This window comes from Ptychodera flava, chromosome 10, assembly GCF_041260155.1.
Source record: "Ptychodera flava strain L36383 chromosome 10, AS_Pfla_20210202, whole genome shotgun sequence".
Classification (NCBI taxonomy): domain Eukaryota; kingdom Metazoa; phylum Hemichordata; class Enteropneusta; family Ptychoderidae; genus Ptychodera; species Ptychodera flava.
Genome location: NC_091937.1, coordinates 7,480,932 through 7,504,811, shown reverse-complemented (window position 1 = coordinate 7,504,811; position 23,880 = coordinate 7,480,932). Strand labels below are relative to the sequence as shown.

The 23,880-nt window shown below is 37.4% G+C and overlaps 1 pseudogene; it reads left to right on the top strand.

Annotated features, from left to right (window-relative positions):
• The first annotated feature begins 6,766 nt into the window (after window positions 1–6,766).
• On the top strand, window positions 6,767–7,868 carry LOC139142976 (ephrin type-B receptor 2 pseudogene; annotated as a pseudogene).
• The last annotated feature ends 16,012 nt before the right edge of the window (window positions 7,869–23,880 follow it).

The following is a 23,880-nucleotide window of genomic DNA, read 5'->3' as shown; positions in this document are numbered from 1 at the left end:
ACTTGCAAGCCATCCAGTAACATCTCCAGAGAAGCCATAGAGAGCTATTTTTATAAGTTGTATCCAAATCTGATGTACGCACTCCAGTGTCTGAGAGGATCTTTCCCTTTAACATTGAAACATGAGAGCACGGCTAATAATCACAAAAACTGCCGTTAGTTAACAGTCATTTCAATCATTAAAAACACCTTTTGACAGAAAGCCTGTGACACAAATGAAAATAATTGCATCAATGCGAACGAGAAAATATTTTGTCATTTTTCTCTTTCTAAAGTATGTCACTGTATCCAATGTGAAATATTAGTGCATGTTGCTTTCTTATACTGAATTTTCATCACAGCAAGAACTCGTAATGCTTTTCATACGGACAGCAGATTTCATAATTATTAGTACACTTTGCAAAACAGAATTTCATCAGACTTTAAGTTGCAGACATCAAAATATTTGTGGCATATATCTATGATATATAGAAGCACCGCCCCGAGGGCGCGCCGAAAGATATTAAACATCCGGATATCTCTGATATATATGTCTGATATATGAAAGTCATGAGGCTGAAGGGCGTGCTGAAAAATAAGTCTGATATTTTAAAGTAACGTGCCCGAAGGGCGTGACGAAAAATTTTAAACATTTAGATATCTCTGACATGAATATCTCTGATATATTAAAGTCACGCGCCCGCTGAAAAACATGTCTGATTAATAAAGTTAAGCGCCCGATGGGCGCGCCGAAAAATGCAACTCATAATATTTGTGGCGGCCGCGATGCATTTTAATCAAGTTAAAATGTTGCGACAATTTACGTCGCGCACGCACGCTGAAAGTGAAATTTGATTTTCTTGAATTTTTAAAAGCCGTATTTTTAAAAAAAATTATCGATGAATTCAGAATGAAAGTAGATATTTCCAAAGGCAAGTATTAGTTTGACTTAAAAAACCGGGGGAAAACGACAGCAAGTACGTATTTTTCGCGCCCGAAAATACAACTTCGTTCTGGTCGGCAGTGGAGCTCGGGCGTCCACTGACCGTGGCACCCATTTCCCGGTCCTGCCTATTAGGTAATGGAATTGCTTGCGCAAGCTGTTCTCGATCCCGTAGAACCACCAAACTTGGCATGAACCCGTTAAAACCCCACCATTTGTATGTAGCTATACGCCGCTTTTATGTAAATGCTGTGTTTTCCCAGCAAACTTCATAAGTAACACCGTTCGTGATAGTACTGGCCATGGCACACGGTATATGCATACGGACATGTCACACTGGAAATTCAGAAAATTATGGTCAGTTGAAAATCTCATAATATTTTGTTGTTCATAAACACGCCTTGCAAGACAATCCTTCAATTAAAATATGTATTTGCATCTACAACTAAGCCTTGGAAAAAGTATTTGTGGTTATGAACAGTGACAAAACAATAGTATGAAACGCTGGCTGTCGTAAGTTAATAAGGAACTCAAAGTTTATGGCTCTTTTCAATATAATGTGCGTAACCAGATTTTCATAATTTTGTAATTATATAAGAAATTATTTTCTCACCATTCATTCAGAACAATATGATTTATTTTCTACTCTTCTAAGTCATTACAAGAAAAAAAATGAATGGAGGAATGCATTATACTTTTTTGATCCGAATTTATCAAAAAATGTAAAAAAAATTAGAAAACTTCTGAAATTTAGACATTTTATGCAGCATTGATAATTTTGAAAGGACCATCAAATTCATAGACTGTTGAACTTTGTGTAATAGAAATAACTTTTGTTGTGTGATATGTTCACCAAATTTCGTAATAGTTCGATTTTCAGAATCCCAGATACGGCTTTTCAAAAATCATCAAATCTTGAAAAATTATTCATTTTTTGACGGTGCCTCCGGAATCCGACAAAATATTTTGAAATTTTGACAGTAAATATTTCAAAATGTGTGCTTGTTTGTCTGTCAAATTCCTCTGTAAAAGCTACAAATTCTGATTTAAAAAATAAAGTTTAATGTTCTTCTTTCACACAACTCTTGCCGAATCTTCTTTCTATGAAAGCCCATAAGGACATGTTTGAAAGCAAAACAAAGTATCTTGTGCTCACGAGAAACTATCTCGTGGTCACAAGAAAAGATCTCGTAATCACAAGAGAAGATCTTGAGATCACAAGAAACGATCTCGTGCGCACAAGAAAAGATCTCGTGGCACAAGAAAAGATCTTGTGATCACGAGATAGTTTCTCGTGAGCACAATATTTTTTTTTCTTTTTGCTTTCAAACATGTCCCTTATAGGCTTTCATACTCTTTCAAAGTGAGTGTGTAAACAATAGAAAAAACTAGCTCGGCCACCCTTGTATGACCCCGAGTCGAATTCAAACCACTGAAACCCCCCCCCCCCCCCATTTGGCATAATTGTTTCAAAAACATGGTGATCCAGATCACCAAAGTCAAAAATAGGGTAACCCCCATGAATCAACCGCCTCCCTAGGCCGAAGAAACTGACTAGTCCCTAATCTCTCGTCCAAGAAAGTAAAATATCTGTCGTGGTCCTTTGCAGTTCAAAACTTCAAAACTATTTTACAGTCACGTAAAGTCGCCCGTTTAGTTTCCCGATCTATGTCACCTTCCTCCCAGCGCCTGACGCCGACGCTACGATGAAAATTCAGGGAAGTGGGTCTTCAATTCCCATCATCTCACGAGTGAGCAGCACCAAAACTAGCCCTGCGTACCGTGCTGTGTGTTCCCGGCGTTATACGGCCTTGGCCGAATAAAAAAGGTGCTGTTCCGATAACCCGACCTACCCTATTTTTTACCTGCCAACCCTAAACTTTTTAGAGCTACAGGGAAATAGAAAAAAAGAAAGAAAAAATCACGCGTTCGTTACCTTGCGTTTGATTTTTGCTTAAACGAGGATGTCTTTTATGACTTTATTCCTTTTATATATATGATACGTTTTTCAGGAAATGTTGTGGCTAGTGTTTGACGACCTGAACCCCTGAAAAATGACGACATAAAAATGAAAATATTTGGGGAAAAACCTGCCTACCTACCTACCCTAGTTTTGAAAACCATGTTATCGGAACAGCACAATTTATTTTGTTTTTGTTTTGAAAAATGACGATATAAAAATGACAATATTTGGGGGAAAAACCCCTGCCTACCTACCTACCCTAGTTTTGAAAACCATGTTATCAGAACAGCACAATTTATTTTGTTTTTGTTTTGAAAAATGACGACATAAAAATGAAAATATTTGGGGGAAAACGCCTGCCTACCTACCTACCCTAGTTTTGAAAACCATGTTATCGGAACAGCACAATTTATTTTGTTTTTGGTCTTATAACGCCGGGAACACACAGCACGGTACGCAGGGCCACACCAATACATGTACAACTAAATATATGTGCTTTTTGTTTAATTTTGTCACGGTCCCTCTGTGGTAGAGGGACTGTGATTTTGTACCAAGCAACGATGATCCGTCATACGTGGCTGGTCAGGCTACACGATAACGTTTTCACCCGCAACTTTTCCCTTCGTTCTGTTAGACGAATTGCAAGAGTCTACAAACAACAAAGGTTTTATGACTCGGTGGTGGAAACCGTTTCCCCGTACGCTCGGTTGACTCCGCAGAGTTTCAAAGACCTGGAATTGAAAAGGAATCATATTTTAATACAAAGTGATAAATCATCGACGTGAAAAGGTTAACAATCTCACAATTTATAAACTTACACAATTTTGTTTTGAGCTAAGCAAGGACACCTGGATTCTCACGTTACTGTCGGTCATACTTTCAACTTAAATTTTGGGTACGTGTATATCAGTCTTATATTTTGGGTACGTGTGTATCAGTTCCGTGGGTAAGGCCAAATCTCCAGAGAGGAAAGACAGGAAGGCCCTCTATTGACGAGACAGCGAGAACAGACGCCATAACCCCAGAAGGTATTTGCCTAAAATCAGATGCTGTCCATCATAATTAGTCATCCACCCAATTCGACATGAATGGTATCGTCTCGTAAAGTGTGTGGCTATCATCATGTGTGCGCTGAGTTTTCAATCAGAAGAGTGAGCACGAATCATGGCGACCAACAGGCTTACACTTTCTCTCACTTTGGCGTTACTTTTCACAGTTTTCCTTTCCGTTTTGCAGAAAACGGTCTCTCTTGAAGGTTAGTACTCAAGTTGTACTATGAAGCATGTGAATTTTTTTATAAAGATTCTGGTAGTTAAGGCCAAGAAAAGAATTTTTCTCATCCTAGACATATTGTAAAAATGTTACGATGACATGGTTTTTTTCTTATCATTTTTTAAATTTTTCTACCAACAGAAACGCGCCATCGTCGTAAACCAAGTACCTCTTTACGGCAAGAGCTTAGCGTTACCCGTTTTTGCGTAGGTCTGCGGAGCGAAATTATGCTCTGGCTCGCGATAATTTAACGGGCAAAAACATGAAAACAACATAGGAATGCATGTAGAAATAAATGCACAGCAGTGTTGCTATAGTATTTTTGTATAGCAACAGTTCTGTGGTTTGACTTTTAGTGCAGCAATGCACAGTTTTGACAGTTTAATATAACAGTGACATATGTGTACAGTTCTGAATGGAATGTTAGTTATTTTGTTTACAGTTCTGTTTTATACAGCACTGTGTTATGCACTGTCGTCGCGTATTTTTGAGGGTTTTTTCAATTTATTTCCTGTGAGTAGAGAAAAAGGTTGACGCGGCGGGTCTGAATTGACGCGCGCGAGGATGAGAAACAGACTTTTCATTTTTCTTGGGCCTGTACAGCCCAGGATCTTGTGCGGAGAAAGCAATTATTTGTCAGCTGTGACCGCCGTTCACATCAATTTACGCTTGGCATAAGGTGTTCACAGAATATTCAGTCAGTTTTCCAACACATAACTTCATAGTTAATCAGTGTCATTGTCTAGTTTATCAAGAACACTGCTGAACCTCAAAAGTTGAGACTGTATGGTATTGCTACAGCTGCTGGGTCATCGCTATGTCAGTTTAAAGGTGTAATTTTACGAGCACGATCATGTTAGCGCTAGCAGCTGTCGATTATGTTCGTATATGCAGCGTATAATCAGCAAACCTTTCGATGCGATGTCGATGAATTTCTGTGGGTGAAATCAAATCTTGTTAGACGTAAGACGAGCCGACAAGAAGACGTAACAGACAATTTGTCAGTCTTGTCTCGATATCAGTCGGCCTGCGTGTCTGCGGTGACCGACAAAGCAGGTACTTGGCGACCAAGTCGTGTAGGTTTGCACAAGAAAGACAAAACAATAAAAATTAGTTACAGTGCAAATGGGTGGTCGGCACCTTCAGAAACGCTAATTGCTTTGAGCAACTGTGAAGTTCTTGTCAGATTTAGACCACCATTACTCTACCCCACCGTGTTTATACGCAAACCGATTACAGGTCGGGGTAAAAGTTAGTGATACTAGCCATGCGCGAACATAGCCACGTCAGCTATTGACACGCGCTGGGCAAAAGCCTCGGCCATAAACATTAGTTACAGTGCGAATCATACTAATGGGTGGTTGGCACCTTCAGAAACGCTAATTGCTGTGAGCAACTGTGAAGTTCTTGTCAAATTCTAAGGAGCAATGGGGCGGTTTGAAGGCCGTAAACTTTGAAGTTTGAGTCTTGTAACGAGCAGAGCACAATGGTAATTTATCCCAAATGACAGGGAACATTTCATCCACACACATGCATTCCCAAACCTTGCGTCTATTATCGACTCTTGCACGAAGGTAACTACATTAAAGCCGAAATAAAACTTGTTCTTCTGCCACTATTCTTCAGAATCTTTGTACAGCTCAAGCGATCAAAGAAGTCTTAGGTGGGTTACATATCACCAGACGTTCACAGATACAGTAGGGGTAAGTTGGTTTCTACTTAGATTTGTGTTCAGTTTGAAAAAAAAACTGCTATTGATTTTCATTGCGTGGTGTGGACATTTGAAGCAAACGGGGTTGCCAACACATGTCAATAATTTTCAACATTAGACCTTGTGAACTTTCGTACCGGCACCCAACTTAAAACAACTACTGTATTATGCAAAGTTCTTCATGTTGAGTTGACTGTAAAAAGTAGAAAGAATTGCACAGAAAATGCGTTTGGCTGCATGACTGTTAAATTTTACAGATGTTTGCAGGTTGCACAGCTATTTAGAAATTACACAGCTAGCCCTTTTGTACATTGTAGATAGCCTATTTGTATTTCAATATTAGAGTACGCCTCCTTGGGCTTGACCCCATCTAAATCATTCTAGAAATATTTCCATGCAGTCCAACCAATGTCAGTTTGTTTTTCATGCTGGTTCATTTTCAATTTTAAACACACCTCATCCGCAGTCTGTGTTCTAATTCGCCAATTGATAGTCACGTGGGATGCGTTCTTTTTGTGCTGATCCACGTAAACGACGTCATCAGGCATCATTTGTCGGAACTGTTGCCTGCCAGGCATCAGTTCCGAAAAATGATGCCCGCTGACGTCAAAAAAACATTGGCGCATGCGCGAACTGGAATGTAAACAAAGATGTCGTCTGCGGCCGAGCGAAGCGATAGTCGAGAAATTTCTCGGTTTTATCCTACGTTCTAAAGAAAAACTGAATGCTCTGGTTTCCAACAAGGACTCGAAACGAACGAAAATTATAACCAAAGGTGCATTGAACGTTTTGGAGAAGTATTGCGACCCTGTCGGGAAAAACGTTTTTTTTTTTGTCGAGCCACTTCAACATATTACATCATTCATGCGACAAGTTGTGTGTATAGTACGTTCTTATGCATGGCTACGGATGAGGTGTGTTATAAAACACATATTGACTGGCCATGCGGGCGACAGCATACGTCTTTAACCCTCGGGCCTGTGAGTCTCCCCCAAAGACAGACTGTTTCCCAGGCCGTAGGCCTCGGGAAACAGTCTGTTTTTGGGGGTGACTCACTGTTCCTCGGGGTACAGACATATGCTGTTGCCCTCATGGCCAGTCAATATGTGTATACTTATCACTGACCTCTTGTGTATGACCTATTGTATTTGTTATTAATTTCTTTTTTGTGGGGCAACAGTGGGTAGAAACCGGTGCAAGTGGGAGTAGGAGGTACCAGATCTGCCGCGTTAACTATGGAGGTGTTCAAAATAACTGGTTGCGAACGACGTGGATTGATGCAAAGCAAGCCAATCGAGTGGCTGTAGAGGTTGAATTCTCAATGCGAGAGTGTGTGGACATACCAAACGCTGTTTCCTGCAAAAAAAACATTTGATCTATATTATTATGAGACAGACTTGGATAATGCTGATTCTAATTGGCCAACATGGGCTTCACCACCGTACAAAAAGATCGACAGAATAGCTGCAGGCGGTCGTTTCTCTTATTTCACCGATGAAGTTATAAACAGGGAAACCAGATTTTTTGGTCCAACGACTAAAAGAGGATTTTACCTAGCTTTTCAAGACCAAGGCTCTTGTATGGCTATTCTCAGTGTTAGAGTCTACCATTTTGCCTGCCCTGAAGTAATAAAGAATTTTGCAGTGTTTATGGAGACACCAGCTGGCCCACGAGCCGAGTCTCTAGTTGAAGTGGCTGGGCAGTGCGTGGAGAACGCCGAGCATGTTGGCACGGAAAATCCAGTGTATCAGTGTCAAAGTGATGGTATGTGGACTTTGATCGACGGAAGTTGTGCTTGTAAACCAGGCTACCAAGCCACTAGCGCACACGTATGTGAAGGTATTAAAAACCGATTTTATAGTGAATGACCTCAGCCAAAATGCTTTCAATGGAAAGCAAGAAATGGATCTATTTAAACAGACTTTACAGCCGCAAAATGATTCTTTCAGAAATTACATGCACGTATCATGATTTTCAAGAGATCTGTGATATTGAACTTTATTACTGTTGCTATCTATTCATAAATTCACCACTCAGCACACCACTACACTGAAAGTAATGCCACACACACCCTCTATATCAACAACATGCAAGGCATCATAAAATTTTGGCCAGTTATTTCAACTTTCAGTTACAGCAACAGTCTATGAAACAGAGTACAGTAGGAATTACAACCAGCTATATGAAATCTGTCCCTTGGGAAACAAGAAAACTGTATGAACGTGTACACAAACGGGTGAACAGACTTAATGCATTTAGCATACACGAAGAGAGAGAGAGAGAGAGAGAGAGAGAGAGAGAGAGAGAGAGAGAGAGAGAGAGAGAGAGAGAGGCTCAGCAAAAGAGCACTAAGAGAAGACGACTCATTTTAGAACACTGAAAGATTACAGCAAAAAGTATACAAGCAACAAAATAAAAATTTTGAAGCAAAAAGGCAACATGAAAAATCTAGACAAGTACAAAAAGCTACAAGCAAACTGTACGGCAAAACCCTGACTTAAGATAGCTGGAGCAACTGAAGTTAAGTTTACAAATGCAAAACTTGCGGCTAGACCCGTGTCCGGTTTCAAAAAAACTGAAAGATCTTAACTAAGGGACCACATGCAAAAGTTGCAGCAAGATTCTTACTTTAAGGAAATAGAAAAATCCAAGCTAAGCGTTCACATGCAAAAGTTGTGGCAAGACTCTGACCTAAAAGAAACTGAAAAATCCAAATTAAGGACACACATGCATAAGTTGCAGCAAGCTTTTGACTTTAAGGAAACTGAAAAAGCCAAGCGAAGGGCGTACATGCAGATATTTTGGCAAGACCCTATTATAAGAAACGTGAAAAAGCCAAGCTAAGGACATACATTATGAAATTAAGAAAAGACCAAGATTTCAGAGAAAAAATCTATCTTAGGTCACACATTAATAATTTGCAACAAATCCTTAGTTTTGTGAAAAGCGCAAAGTGCACAAAACATATGTTTGCTTGAAAATATTGCGATAAAATTCACAATACAGAGAGTCTGAACAGGCAAAACTAAGAACACACATTAAGACATTGTGTCAAAATCCACAATTATTCATGGGGAGAAAAGAAGCAGGCCTACTCTCAAAGTTTATGAAAAAAAATCACAGTTCAAAATTGCTGAGACTATAAATTTACAGATACTCATTAAATTTCTGCGTAAAATTCCAGCATTTCGAGATAATGAAAAAAAACAACAAAGGCTTCATCGAAAATCACAGACAGAGTTAACAACAACAGAAAACTGAAGAGAAGTACAATGAATGCAAGATTGGTTAGAGTAAAAAAGATACTACACACAGCAGTGCTGAAAACTTTACTTCAGATATCAGTCTACATTCTACAGTAATGCAATGGTCACTGTTTGTGCCACAATGAATCACTGTAATACCGCATAGCTAACTTTAGGCAAACAACATCAGAAGGGCCGATTTATGTGTGTACAATATGTTACAAAACTTGGTTTACTGAGCAAGTCAATCAGGAAGGCTGTGAATATAGCCAAACAATTTTCTGATATTGCATCTCAGTCTTTGACTGGGCTAATGGAATTAACTCCAATTGATGCCGGTGTAATTGTAGTGGTATTACAGGGAAATTAATGTTGTTAGCAATAGCCAGTTTAGGAATTGTACCAACGGATATAGAAATATAACAAGTACATATTAAATACAATTCGATATCATTGACAGAAATAAACTTTATTTCTGTCAATGATATCGAATGTATGTCCGTTGGTACAATTCGTAAACTGGCTATTGCTAACAATATGAATTTCCCTGTAATACCACTACAATTACACCGGCATCAATTGGAAGAGATTAATTCCATTAGGGATACCATTTATGCATTTTTTGCCATCTGCCTCGTGCTGGTCAATCAGGTTCAATTGTGAATATTCCGACAGATCTTACTCTTAAAGTGAATGCACTACCAAGAATGTTAGATAAGTCTGTGACTACACCCGTAAAACTGACACTTAAAGCAGGGAAAAATATGGAATGTTGATATGGAAGATGGTTGCATTCATAATGGTGTGTGTTTTCCCCAGTCAGTTAAATACAATTGTCGGCCCAAGATATATCCCATTCTTCGCATCAACAACCAGCAAAACATGTTACATGCAACAGCTGCCATCTTCCCATGGCATGATGCATCTGATGGCACTGTATAATATTTATCACTATGTGATATATATGTGTAACCCCGGTTACGAAGTAAGTAACATGATTTGATCTTCCATCCCATCTGACGGTTGAGTAATCAGATGGAATTCCTTGATTGCCGTTGTCACCCACAATGCACTGCGGGCAACCAGACACTGCGTGGAGTGGTGCTTGTGTGGGCAGAGACTCGGTCTAAGGGAATTAGTTCTTCTTGCCAGTAACCAAGACGATTGTTGTTCTTTTTGCAGGGCTTATGAACTTCTAGGTCGGTTTTCACATTTATTGCAATGCTTGATGTAACGTGTTTCCATGGTGTATTTTCAAAGTTTGAGACCACACCTATTGTGAGACAGATCGAAGGGACCAATTTGCCTTCCCAATTGGACTGTGAGCCCTTCTGAATCTCAAGCTTCCACAGTATTAGATTGATTTATTTTGTAGCTGTGGACTTATTTTTGTGATGAATACCAAAAATTCAACAAGAAATGAATTTTGTTCACCTTGACATAGTGACTAGAATGACGTTGATATCACGATCAACAACTCAAAGAGCTTCTTTCGTTTTTGCATGGCTTAAGAACTTCTAGTTCCCGACGTACCAACCCATTGATGGAAGCTTTGGCCTGCCAATGAAGTAATCCCGAAGAAGAACTGTCTGGAGGACATTGTGAGTGTATCAGTTTCCCGCCGAACTGGACGCAGTTACTCAAGGAATTTGTAACCGTAGCAAACAGGATCGACGTTGACTCTAAACTCTGAACAATTCTGGACAGTGGCTACTGAGCGAACACGTTTTGTAAACTAATATAAACTTGGATAGGGGCGTGTCTTGTGTTTTCTGTTCAGTCTAAACAGTGTTGCCAGCTAATCATTGTAGACGTTTGTTATCATCATTAGTGTGTAGTTAATAAATCTCCATACAAAACAGCAACACAATTGTACCACACTCGTTCTTTTCTTTGTTTGTTGTTTGGATAATATGAACCGTGGTCCGGGTTTAGTTGGTTTGCTACTTTAAAAAGACAGTCGAACTACCCGGGTTACATATATACATAAATAGTACTCTTATCGGCACTGTTCAGGATCCCTTGGATCGCCTTTGTTCTAGTCTGTAAGAGGATTATGGAGGCCAGATAGCCTTTTGTTTTCCATTCAAATTGTAATCTTGTGGGTAAATTTGCTGATGAGTGAATCTGGCGCCAACACAGGCATTTATAGCTCATGGCCATGTCCTCATATGATTTACCTCGTATTTTAACATGATAACATACATTTTTTGCTTAGTAAATGTTCACTTTGTATTACCAGAATATTCGTTATACGTGCTGTCAATTTATATTTTGTGAGCAAGTCATTTGTTATGCAAATCATGACAAATTGTGCTAATTAGCTGCTACACCTTCCAGTACTACTTAGGGAAACACTGATAGGACCAATATATATCCCGTCTGATTGGCATCTTTCTGAAAACCTATGTGACAGGACATCCTATTCCCATCCTCTGTGCTTGAAGTGACATTCCCTGTTTAACTCAGCTGTACTGGTCAATGCTTTATGAGCCACCCAGCCCCACTCGCAATTCTCATGTAAAAGAATTCCATAACAAAAATGTACAATATATAAACTATACCATTGTGCAATCATGGAGCCAAAAATCTCCAAGGTGCAATTCACATGGTGTGATTCACATGTTGGGTAATTCTATTTCTTCTGCTTTTGCATATCCATCTAGTAAATATTTACTTACGAGATACACTAAATGGGAGTACAGTGTCATTGACATTATTTTTTATGTTTGAACTCAAATCTTGTTCAATGCAGATCTAATTAACATTTTTGGTAGCTGGCTATTACGTAGTTTTAGAGTGAATGGAATTGATGTGTCAGCGGAAAAGAATTTACTAATGTGTTCTGACAAGATAAAAAACAACATGCCATAAAGAGTTGAATATTTGTCCTGTCCTCAGGCCATAGCAGTTATTATTGATTAGATCTTCGGCAGATTTATTCATGTTGAAATGTTTTTAGTAAAACGACTTTTTTTACAAACCTGTCAAGCGAATAAGCGATCGGGACTTGTTGGCTGCAATAAATTAAAGCCTTGTTCAGTCAAAAAAATTTTCACATGTTAATTTGAAACAGGTATTGTTCAAAATGCTTATTAAGGTAATACTTTTTTATCAGATTTGCTAATTAATTCAAAGCTGGCATTATTATACATTTAACCTAAACCTGTTACAGTAATTTTGAAAATAGCATCCCGACATTGTTAACTTATAGTTGGCTTGTCTCTCAGAATCTCAGTCTCAATGTTTCAGTGATCAGGGGTCATGGCAATTTCGTTCATGCAATCCTCGGTAACAGTAATACTTTGACCTGATCACTGTTTATAGCTATGGCTGCATAATCGCAGGTTGTTGAAACAACTAATGATTTTAGAAACAGTGCAGTATTTCATGTCAACCCACATCAAGCATGATATGATTTGTAGCGAATATTTACGCAAGCTGTACAAACTAGGTATAATATCTTACTATAGAGATGTAGGATATACCTTTCATATTGACTAATTTATTTAATAGTAGATTTTTTGTGTATTTAATAAATTTTATTGGGTTTTTCTTTAAAGTATACAGCACATTCTGGCAAACAAATGTCTTTTGCTCCATATAATACAGAGTCCTTTTTTATAAAGCTCCACCGTCTGCAACACTCGGCCGGTTAAACAGCCCAAAGTCACAGCCAATGTCTCCTCTAGTGTAACAGGTAAGGATCTCAGATTCAACTATACTCAGTGTTAAAAAGTTGTTAAGTTACAAACTTCAAAAACTGTCCCCATTTCCTGATATGTGAATTCAGCTTACTCTTTCTTACAGCTATGTGAAATTATATTTTTTGTATATTTTGAAGATATTTATTTTTTCTAAACCAACAGATCTGGTTTTTGTTTCTCACAACGTGATATACAAATATGCCACGAGGATAGCAAAGTTTAACAATACTGAAAAGTGATCATCACCAAGAAGAATTTGTCTCGCATCTGGAATATTTAATGTCATTAATGAAATTCATGATTACGACTGAATTATATTTCAGGTGACTGCAGAATATTTTTAAGATTCCTTGGAGAATCCCAAATTGTTCTTTAATCGTTCTCACTTTAATATTGCGTTGGCTTGTGAACCCACCGAACAGAATGTTTCAACTATCACTGGGTAGACATTAGATTCATTAGAATTGATTTTATAATGGTTTGTGATCTTATAACTTTGACAAGTTCCTCATATGTTTAAAAAGCATTCTGATCTGTTGTTGGGAATCTTGAAGATTAGCTTTATCTTAAGTTGTAGGTGAATGGTGAAATTCTAACGTCGCGAACACTGGCAATTCTAATAAAAAGTATCAAAGTAAAAAGATACAAAGGTTAATTTGAAGTTTTGTAATGGAAGGACGCCTACGACGCACACGGCAAGGTGCATATAAGATAAGGAATACTTGCAAGTTTAGCCAGTGAACAGTAAAATGTCAGACAAATACCAAGGATAGAATGGAAGTCAGTGTATTGCCGTGATATGCGCAAACTGTCATCTTCCAAGAACAAATATAAAATGGAAACCCTAGCTACAATGAAAATCTAATTCTTAAATTGACTAGGATAATGTGAAGAGAGATAAGTTAAAATTATGACTTGATAGTTTTAGAAAATGAGCGTCGTGGTATTTGAGAAGGTATCTGTAACTAATTCTTGGCGGAAATTGTAATTCAAGATAATCCTAAATTTTGGAAACTTATATTGTAAAGAGGTAATGTGAATATTTATGACGTTGAAATCGGTATTACCATGATATTGCACAGAAGGAGGCCGAAATTTGATCCTGTGGTATTATATATAATATTTTCATATCTCCGATTTTTGGAAAATTACTGATTTGAAAATGCTAGAGGAAATTATGTCCAATAATTGGAAAGACGAGTTGGGAGATAAAAACTCGAAGCTTGATATTTAGTTTGTGATGTAAAAGCTTTAATAGATTGTGAGGAGTGAAATTGTTAAAGCAGATATTGCAGACTTATATCGGGATTCAATAAAGCGCATTGAATTTTAAGTTATGAAGACACGGAACTTTGTCACAGCCTCTAATAAATCACTGACTGATGACAAACCATCACATGTGTATACCTTTAACTCCTCTCACGCATCTTGGATCTTCAGAAATCTTGTCATCACAGAACTCTGGTTGGGTTGTCGTTGGATCAGACATTGAAAAGACATGTATTTTTATTCAGTGTTGTTTATTATCACATAATAAGAAACAAGACATTGTTTTTTATCCTGTAGAACTGCAATATCTGTGTCGTCATTTCAACCATTGGTATGCATCACTAGCCAGGGCTTCCTCTACCAGGATTTCAACACTGTAGGTCAAAATGTCATACTCCGGTACTCAGGTACAAGAAGTGCTAAATGGCTAAAATTTTGTCTCCTAATTGTTTTTTTGTGAAAAGTAGATTAGATATTGTAGTTAACAGACCAATGGTTTGTAATTGCAACATCTCATCTATCAGATATGCAAAGTACCTGACTCTATCAATATGTTATATAATAGACCATATCAGATACGTAAAGTACGCAGTACCTGACTTTATCAATATATTACAAGAAGGCAATATTAAAATTTGCAAGTCGACAGGTAATATCAAACAATGATCTTAAGTCAAAACACAGAAAGATACAACTTATATGTAGGTAGGTCTCTTGTTTCAATTGTGTACCCCTATGTATTTTTGTTATGATCGGAGATTTATGATACCCAGTTGAAGTTCAGTTCCGGAATTATTTTTTTGCATTTGCATCATGAGAAAGATCCTATACTTCACTTGCAATGGTAAAACGTATTTCTTTAGTACGAAGAAACTGTTCCACAGTACAAACTGGTAGAGGTCCTTAGCTGTAACTTTTAATGAATCTGGCAATTTTGTTCTTTATAAGATACAATTTCTTTTTTTCGCTCACAATTATTTTGATATTCACTGTGTATCCAACTCAACAATAAAGCCTGTATGTAGTCTCCACAGTACAGAGACTGTCAGGTCGGGTCCGAATGGTCATATTGGACACTCGTTACAACTTATTACAAGACTTACTGAACATTGCTGACATGACGACTTTGAAGGCTCAAAATGTGGCTGGGATGCACTATTGTATCCATGTTACTCTTGTGTAAACTGCATCAAAGTCATGAAAATTAGACTCTGGCACATCCAAAGTTCAGGCCATTCGGTCTAGGCAAACAAATATCTCCACATTGAGGACAAAACTAGAACCACTAGGACTCAAAATTTGCCGTATTTTTTGAGGTTCTAATAATTATAACTGATTTCAAAAATTTTTCTCATCAAACATAATTTTTTATCGTGAGAGATACCGTATGCAAGCCAATATGTTGATGGTTTACATCGGGAGGACATAGTAGATTGACACAAAAACGTTTCGCCACAACAAAATTGATGAAATAGAATGACAAGATGATAAATCCCGGATTGTTTTGTTGGGAGAGGATAAACTTGATTTGTGCATGTGATAATTGCCTTCTATGTAGTGTTTTCATCCCACCGATTTCTAACGTCACGAACACTGGAAATTTTAATAAAAAGTATCTAGGTAAAAAACACAAAGGTTCATTTGAAGTTTTGTAATGGAATAAAGCCTGCGACACACACGGCAAGGTGCATGAAGGGAAGGAATACTTGCAAGTTTAGCCAGTGAACTGTAAAATGTCAGACAAATACCTTGGCTAGAATGGAAATCAGTGTATTGCCGTGATATGCCCAAAATGTCGTCTTCCGAGAACAAATATAAAATGGAAACCATAGCTACAATGAAATCTAATTCTAAGATTGACTAGGATAATGTAAAGAGATAAGTTAAAATTATGACTTGGTAGTTTTAGAAAATGAGCGTCGTGGTATTTGAGAAGCTATCAGTAACTAATTCTTAGAGGAAATTGTAATTCAAGATAATCCTAAATTTTGGAAACTTATATTGTAAAGAGGTAATGTGAATATTTATGACGTTGAAATCAGTATTACTATGATATTGCACAGAAGGAGGCCGAAATTTGATCCTGTTGTATTATAAATAATATTTTCATATCTCAAATTTTTGGAAAATTACTGATTTAAAAACGCTACAGGAAATTATATCCAATAATTGGAAGAAGAGCTGGGAGATAAAACCTCGAAGCTTGATATTTAGTTTGTGATGGAAAAGCTTTTAATTAATAGATTGTGATTAGTGAAAATTATAAAGCAGAAATTGCAGACTTACAGAGGGATTCAATAAAGCGCATTGAATTTTAAGTTATGAAGACACGGAACTTTGTCACAGCCTCTAATAAATCACTGCTATGACAAACCATGACATGTGTATACCTTTAACTCCTCTCACGCATCTTGGATCTTCAGAAATCTTGTCATCACAGATCTAGAACTGTGGTTGGGTTGTCGATGGATCAGACATTGAAAAGACATGTATTTTTATTCAGTGTTGTTTATTATCACATAATAAGAAACAAGACATTGTTTTTTATCCTGTAGAACTGCAATATCTGTGTCGTCATTTCAACCATTGGTATGCATCACTAGCCAGGGCTTCCTCTACCAGGATTTAACACTGTAGGTCAAATGTCATACTCCGGTACTCAGGCACAAGAAGTGCTAAATGACTAAAATTTTGTCTGCTAATTGGTATTTGGTGAAAAGTAGATTAGATATTGTAGTAAACAGACCAATGGTTTGTAATAGCAACATCTCATCTATCAGATATGCAAAGTACCTGACTCTATCGATATGTTATATAATAGACCATATCAGATACGTAAACATACGTAGTACCTAACTTTAGACGGCAATATTAAATATGCAAGTCGACAGGTAATATCATGTAATATCAAACAATGATCTCACATCAAAACACAGAAATATACAACTTATATGTAGGTAGGTCTCTTGTTTCAATTGTGTACCCCTATGTATTTTTGTTATGATCGGAGATTTATGATACCCAGTTGAAGTTCAGTTCCGGAATTATTTTTTTGCATTTGCATCATGAGAAAGATCCTATACTTCACTTGCAATGGTAAAACGTATTTCTTTAGTACGAAGAAACTGTTCCACAGTACAAACTGGTAGAGGTCCTTAGCTGTAACTTTTAATGAATCTGGCAATTTTGTTCTTTATAAGATACAATTTCTTTTTTTCGCTCACAATTATTTTGATATTCACTGTGTATCCAACTCAACAATAAAGCCTGTATGTAGTCTCCACAGTACAGAGACTGTCAGGTCGGGTCCGAATGGTCATATTGGACACTCGTTACAACTTATTACAAGACTTACTGAACATTGCTGACATGACGACTTTGAAGGCTCAAAATGTGGCTGGGATGCACTATTGTATCCATGTTGTGTTAGTGGAAAGTGCATCCAATTCATGAAAATTAGGCTCTGGCACATCCAAAGTTCAGGCCATTCGGTCTAGGCAAACAATATCTCCACATTGAAGACAAAACTAGAACCACAAGGACTCAAAATTTGCCGTATTTTTTGAGGTTCTATAATTATAACTGATTTTACAAATTTTCACATCAGACATAAATTTTTATCGTAAGAGATACTGTATGCAAGCCAATATGTTGATGGTTTACATTGAGAGGACATGGTAGATTGACACAAAAACCTTTCGCCACAACAAAATTGATGAAATAGAATGACAAGATGATAAATCCCGGATTGTTTTGTTGGGAGAGGATAAACTTGATTTGTGCATGTGATAATTGCCTTCTATGTAGTGTTTTCATCCCACCGATTTCTAACGTCACGAACACTGGAAATTTTAATAAAAAGTATCTAGGTAAAAAACACAAAGGTTCATTTGAAGTTTTGTAATGGAATAAAGCCTGCGACACACACGGCAAGGTGCATGAAGGGAAGGAATACTTGCAAGTTTAGCCAGTGAACTGTAAAATGTCAGACAAATACCAAGGCTAGAATGGAAGTCAGTGTAATTCCATGATAAACCCAAACTGTCATCTTCCAAGAACAAATATAAAATGGAAACCCTAGCTACAATGAAAATCTAATTCTAAGATTGACTAGGATAATGTGTAGAGAGATAATTTAAAATTATGACTTAGTAGTTTTAGAAAATGAGCGTCGTGGTATTTGAGAAGGTATCAGTAACTAATTCTTTTAGCGGAAATTGTAATTCAAGATAATCCTAAATTTTGGAAACTTATATTGTAAAGAGGTAATGTGAATATTTATGACGTTGAAATCAGTATTACTATGATATTGCACAGAAGGAGGCCGAAATTTGATCCTGTTGTATTATAGGTAATACTTTCATATGTCCAATTTTGGAAAACTTAACTGATTTAAAAATGCTACAGAAAATTATGTCCAATAATTGGAAAGACAAGTCCGGAGATAAAAACTCGAGGCTTGATATTTAGTTTGTGATGCAAAAGGTTTAATAGATTGTGAGGAGTGAAATTATAAAGCAGAAGTTGCAGACTTATAGAGGGATTCAGCAGTGCGTTTAATTTTTAGTGATGAAGACACGGAACTGTGTAGATTGTTAAATTTAGAAAGTGCGCTGTTTCTTTTGAATCCTATTTGGTCTGTCAAACTTATGGTCAATCATTACAGAAATTTTGTTGTGCCAGCTGAACTGTGACAGTGCCAGCATGGCTTTTCCTGCAGTGTTAGAGAGCAAGACCCGGACATAAAAATGATTCATTGAAGAAGCAGCACATCCCCTGTCTGAGGTTTCATCGCACAATATATTCATCTTGCGTCACTGCACTCACTCATCCCTGTGGCAAAGAATCAAAACACTATAGAAGAAACAGAATAATCTGCAGACCAGTGCTGTAGTGACCTGCCACAGTCACCTGTTTTCTAAAATTCTGCCCTGTGCCTATGCCTATGTGTACATGTGCCTGAGAAGAAGAAAGTCAGGAAACAAAATGGCTATAAAGTATAAGGACTATGCCGCCATGTTATCTTCGGAGTTCGATTATACTGTGAAAATTAGCAAGTTCATTTATCATGAACTGTCAATCGTTCTTCTTCTCAGGCATCAAATGTACACACTATGGGGCGCGCTAGTCGCAGAGCGGAATTTTAGAAAACAGGTGACTGTGTGACTGCTGAGAACATACAAGATGTGGTTTGATTTATGAACATTGATGTTTGCCTGATGGGTGGGTAGTAGGTTTACTGTGTACCACCAACTCATTCATAGCCTGACTGTGATATCAACTTCTGTAAACAACCAAGGGTAGCCATTCATCACAGGTATCATCTTAGAGATGTTACATCCAGAAATGTTTGCAAGCATCCTGCATCACCAACAGAGTTGCAGTCAGACTTCCTATTGTCACTAGACTAAAGGTCTGTGTTTTGTATAAATCATGGACTTGAAAGAGATTCAAATAAAGAGAAGAATCCAGAGGTGACAGAAACTAAAAAGCAAGGCCGTCTTAAAAACATCTTCCAGTCTATTGTTAATTTGTTGTTCAAGATGTATGTAAATCCATATAAGAATTATAAGCACTTTCAGAGCATGTTTTATTAAAAATTTACAACATAAAAGAAATATGTAGGTTATCTGTTTATTGTTCAAAGTTTAATCGAAATATCTTGGTATTTGCAATGATGGAAATCACGCAAAAATGACAATTACAATTGGTACCCGAATTCTAAGAAACTTTGAAAGTTCAAGTCCTGCCTGAACTGTGAAAGTTGCCATTATGGTCAGGGAGTGTCAGCGGTTTTCCAACCTTCTGCCTGTAGAGGGCATTCACCAGCCACCTGTTGATCACAGGCTATGGTATGATCCATACTGGAAATAATTCAACGGATTGATTAAAAATGGCGTCAAATTGAAGAATGAATGGGCTAAAAGTGAAGTAAGAACCTAACTTATATAAACAATCAAAAACATTTCCTAATCCAGTCGCTTGAAATTCAACTGACACATAATGAATGATTTAAATGGAAGAGACTCCACAAGTTTCTATGCATACAAAGCCTTGTCAAACACCTAAGCCATTGGAATGTTGTATTTTATGCCACACATCTTCTTTGAACACAAATATTTCAGGGAAATTTTGGCAAATATTGTATTTCTCATTTTGTCATAACGATAATGTCAACGCAACCAAAAATATCAGAAGATTTACAATGAACACGATTGGAACTAATTTTGGATATAAGGATGGTGAAGTAATGTCTATTTAATCTTCAAATGTAAGCTCATCTGCTTTTCTTTGTAAGTTATACGCTTGTTTTTATAAGTAATTTGTTATATCGCAACATTCAGCTATAGAGCACCTAACACATTTGAGAAATTTGAAAAATATAAAGACACATTTATCCCAAATTAGTTCCAATCGTGTTAATGGCAGAAACTGAATTAGTCACAACCTTGGATTATTTATTCTATCAATATCTATGTTAGATACAAAATTTTGAATGTACTAAATCCAGTATTCGATCGTTTCCTTCATTGTTTACTATTATCACCAAACGACATCGATAAATTGCGAGACAAGACCATTCAGGATTATTCTATCGACTGAAAAGGATCGCTTTAAAGTTAATAGTGACATAACACTTGAACATTGTCGGTGCAGTTAGACAATTAAGTCACATATTGTTTCAGCTGACAACGTTGGACACAATTGAAGAAGGATCATCTAGAAAGAGGTCTAGTTTACCACTTTTTTCAGTTTGCTTGATTTTTATGATGAATAAACATTCTCTGAAGTTTTCATTTATATATTCCATGTTTCTATTTTCCCTATAGAGTATTCCAATCGCATTGAGGCGATTGTTTTTTTTCTACTTGCCCTTGCACAAAGTTTGACGGTGCAAGAAGAACAATTGAGGCGTCATTAACATTACCAAAATTTGATGATGATGAACTGAAAATATATTCAGGATCATAGGCAAGCAAAGCCTCGCTGGAATGATTGGTTTTATTGGGGCTTAACTGTGAAGTGTGATCCACTTATCGATCTCCGTATCCGATGTGTCTCTTCCTTGGAAAAACTGTCCATAGCTTTAATCCGCATGCCTTCCACTTGTGTTGACATGTCAGCCTGTGAAGAAAGGGGTTGAGAAGACGTTATTATTTCAAAATATTATTTAAGAGCAGAGAAACTGATTAGGGAGGGCAATCAGAAGATTTTCTTTGAAATACTATGCAGAGATAGGGACTGTAGGGACTATGAAGCTGTATTTACACCCATTCACATGCAAGGCTTGTATTATAAAAATGTTTAATACTGTAACATGAAATTTAATGCAAGAATTGTTTTGCTGTCCCGTGTGTAATTTGAATCAAGAAACAAAACGGCTGTTTTTCTTTGCTTTCGTTAATGGTTTTGGTACGGTGGGGGCGTGATTCCACATACGACGGCTGTTTTTCTTTGCTTTCGTTCATGGTTTTGGTGCGATGAGGGCGTGATTCCACATACACGCAATAGTTACTTTTATAAAGTTTTCTTATCACTAATCATTAATCACTAAAACAAGGCAAACAGAACTTGTTACACCATTACTTAAGAGATTGCACTGGTTCCTATACAGAAACGGGTTGAATTTAAAATAATTTGTTTGACTTACAAAGTTTTAAATAATATGGCTCCTTCGTACCTAAGAGAGCTTTTACATATTCGCTCTTCTGGCCGCACTCTTCGCTCTTTTACAGATGGAGCTTATACACTTTATCAGCCTATTGTTAACACGGCTTTTTATGGAGACAGGTCATTTTCTACAAGTGCTCCACGGTTGTGGAACAGGCTGCCCATTTTACTCCGTTGTAGTGAGAATGTTAACATTTTTAAATCAAACCTAAACACTTTTTTTATTCATCAAATGACCTTTTATATCATACAACTTTTTAAATGCCTTTTCACTTTTTATCAAGTTGTGTACAGCGCTTTGAGATGTGTTTACATGGACAGGTTTTTGAAGAAATAAATTAATATTATTATTATTATCATTATTTTTCTGAACATAATTATTAACAAGTTAAGGAGAAGATGAAGATGGCAAAAGTTCGTATTCGAAACACGTCGAATCGCATCTTGGCGCAAAAAGATATCAGCCAATAATATTGTACTTTGTCTTTTCGGCCTTGACTTCGAGTATGATTGGATGACGTATGATTGGGTGGCGTATCCATAGTACCCATCTATAGCGAACTTGTCTACCAACACGCCGTGTTACCAAGGTAACATTTCGTTACGACTTTCGGTGATGAAAGCGATGACCGACACCCTACAAAGATGTTTCTGCAACCAAGTGCGGCATTTACAGTTCTTTACATGCTTGAAAAGTTTGATGTTTGGAATTAAACCACAGACGTCATGCCCGACATTTTATTCTCGTTATGTGGTATAATGTACAACGATAAAGATTTATTTAGTTTAGAGCGATAGACTTTGTTATACTCTTGAAAGGTCACTAAAAGGTGTAGGTGCAAGGGACTGAGATTGTCAGATGTCGCTTCTCGGTAATCACTGAACGCATGGCAGACCAGAATTATTCACTTCAAAAACGGAGCCCACCAAGCACCGATCGTCTTCAGTTCGATTTCGTAAACATTTTGATTCATAATTTGAACTTATTTCACATTAAGCCTACACACACTTTTTCTGTCTTGTTGACAAGCAATTTGATTGTTCTTCTGTGCTACATTGAAAACATCGCGATGGACTGCTATGCTGCCAACCCCATCATCATATTAAACCACGCTTCTGACGTCACACTATTGTTCTATGCGGTACTTATTTTAACGAACTACCTGGTCCTGACAGAACCTAGGCGATTCTGACAGCGCCAGGCGATTCTGACAGAACCACCAGGCGATTCTGACAGAATCCTCAACACCTGGCAGTAATTAGCTCAATTGAGACACAAAACAGGTTAACATTTGCATATTTATTGTACTTGACATCTTTCAGTCTAATCTTTATTTTACGAAATACACATCACTTTATTTCATAATGTTAATATTTATATGAATTCCTGGTATTCCTGGTACAGCATCAATATTTTCATTTTCTGGTTCAACCGAATTCGTGCAACCACCTCAAAGTTTGATCTTCTTGGTGTTTTGCTGACCATCTCTCCCTGCAAAATAAGGCAAATTGTACCTGTTAGTCCCGCTAAATAAAGTCGTCTCTGAACAATTGCAAATTATGGAGCATTTTTTGAGATATTTTAAAACTGTCTGTATATGCTGCCTGGTAATTACATTTGACGCGCCTTGATTTAAGTATACGTCATTTTAACAGGCTGACAATGTTTTGAATATATATCACTTGAAAACCGCATCTTACGGATGCATGTTGCAAGCACACGCATGCCATTTGAAAAAGTATGTACCTTGCACGATGTTGCTTACATATTCTTTCTGTACGTCAGCTGTCCTTTTGTAGTTCCTTACGGCTAGACTTCTATGGCCAATTTTCTCTTGGATCAGTTGCTCGTCGACACCACTTTCATACAATCTTGTCACAGCTGTGGCACGTTAGAGAGTGGTTAGACCGAAATCCCCCGAATCCTGCCTCCGCACACATTCTTGCAACAACGGTGTTGAGTTGGTTGTGCCCGATTATCCTCGATGAAAACCATACGTTATTCGTTGGATTTTTCAAGGGGTAAAGATAGAAAGCGTCATCTGGTCTATCAGGAGGACTGCAAATGTGAATGAGACACCGTTAACAATACATGGCAATGGTGAAGGACGTCTTGTTCAT